Here is a 1,904-nt window from a genome sequence, read left to right as displayed (position 1 = left end):
CAGGGAGCTGGATCCCACATGCTGCAACTAAAGATCCCTCGTGCTCCATCTAGGACCGGTGCAGCCAAATAAATAATTTAAAAAAAATTTTTTTTTTTTTTAAATATTTTGGCCATCCCACGAGGCCTGGGATCTAACCTGTGCCCTCTGCAGTGGAAGCGCGGAGTCCTAACGACTGGACCGCCAGGAAAGTCCCCTCCCCTTCTTTCTTTTTTTTTTTTTTTTGCGATACGCAGGCCTCTCACTGTCGTGGCCTCTCCCGTTGCGGAGCACAGGCTCCGGACGCGCAGGCTCAGCGGCCATGGCTCACGGGCCCAGCTGCTCCGCGGCATGTGGGATCCTCCCGGACCGGGGCACGACCCCGTGTCCCCTGCATCGGCAGGCGGACTCTCAACCGCTGCGCCACCAGGGAAGGCTCCCTTCTTTCTTTAATAATAGAACTCATGAGTTTTATTTGGCACATGGTTGTCCAGTTGATGGCTACATTTCCGAGCTTCTTTTGGATCTAAGTGTTTATGTGATTAAGTTCTGAGATGTTCATGTGAGCTTATGTAAGATGTGAGCAGAAATGATGCATGCTCCTTCCAGGTCTGTTTGAAATATGGAGAAGGAATTCCCTGGTAGTCCAGTGGTTAGGACTCTGCACTCTCACTGCTGAGGGCCTGGGTTCAATCCCTGGTCAGGGAATTAAGATCCCACAAGCTGTGGCCAAAATTAAATAAATAAATTAAATAATGGATATGTTCTCTCTTTGCCCTCCCCTTTACCACTGTCTGGGATGAAGATCTGTTGGCAGGAGCTAGAGCAGCAACCTTGGGCCCAGAGGTTGTGTGTTGAAATTGTCAATGTTTCTACCCTAGAACCACCTAAGTCTGGATTAGGTGAGAGAGAAATAAACTTGATTTTGTCTGAGCCCCTGGAAGCCTGGATTGTACCCAGACTAATAAATCTCTGACCTCCACCTCTAGTGAAAGAAACAAAGAAACAAAAGAGGCAGTTCCAAAAAAAAAAAAAAAAGTGTGACAAGTGCTGAAAATAAAGATAACCCCATGGCGTTGTGGGGCTATAAATTAGGTCCTGCTCAGCATAGGCTGGGATGTCCATTGATGAAGGCTAATTGAGAAGGATCCCCGAAAAGGATCCCCACAGATGGAAACTGGAGTAGGGTAGGACACTTGAATCAATTAGGATTCTTTGGCTTTAAGGAACAACAACAATGAAATCCAACAAGGACTATGTTTAAGGGGTCGTTCATTTATTCAACAAACATTTACCTATCACCTACTATGTTCCTGGCACTGTGTAGGTGCTGGTGATATGTCAGAGACTAAAACAGACAAAACCCCCCAAATCAAAACAAAACTCTGCCCTCATGGATCTTATGATCTAGTGGGGAGAGATTTATTATCTCACAAAACAAGAAATCCAGAGATAAGTGGTCTTGGGCTGGTGGATACAGACCCACATTCCTTCCATCTCTTCACTCTGCCATCCTCAGTGTGTAGACTTTGTCCTCAGCCTTGTAACCTCATAGTTGCAAGACCGCTGCCACTGCTCCAGGCATCACATTGTATGCACATTAACCCAGTGGTGTAGAAGAGAGGCTGTTTCCTCCCATACAGCTCTTCTTTTATTATCTAGAAAGAAAACTTTCTCAGAAGTCCTCAGCAGACTTCAAGTCCCATTTTCTAGAATTGTATCACAGTCCTGATAAAGTCACTGGCAAAGGGAAGGAAACAACCATGAGTGGCTTAAGTCAGTGATCTCAAACTCTTAAAAATTATTAATGACCCCAAAGATCTTTTGTTTGTGTGGTTGTATCAATTAATATTTGCTGTATTCAAAGTTAAAACTGAAAAATTTGAATATATGTGTTTATTAGTTCATTTAAAGTTACCCTTTAC

General features: G+C 44.4%; 1 non-coding gene across 1 annotated transcript; it reads left to right on the top strand.

Moving 5' to 3' along the window:
• The first annotated feature begins 614 nt into the window (after positions 1 to 614).
• Positions 615 to 687, top strand: TRNAE-CUC (transfer RNA glutamic acid (anticodon CUC)). The gene has a single exon. It is a non-coding gene; the product is annotated as a tRNA-Glu (tRNA).
• The last annotated feature ends 1,217 nt before the right edge of the window (positions 688 to 1,904 follow it).

Source organism: Orcinus orca, chromosome 16 (assembly GCF_937001465.1).
Source record: "Orcinus orca chromosome 16, mOrcOrc1.1, whole genome shotgun sequence".
NCBI lineage: Eukaryota > Metazoa > Chordata > Mammalia > Artiodactyla > Delphinidae > Orcinus > Orcinus orca.
The sequence above is the reverse complement of the archived record's forward strand: the minus strand, read 5'-3'. Positions and strand labels throughout refer to the sequence as shown.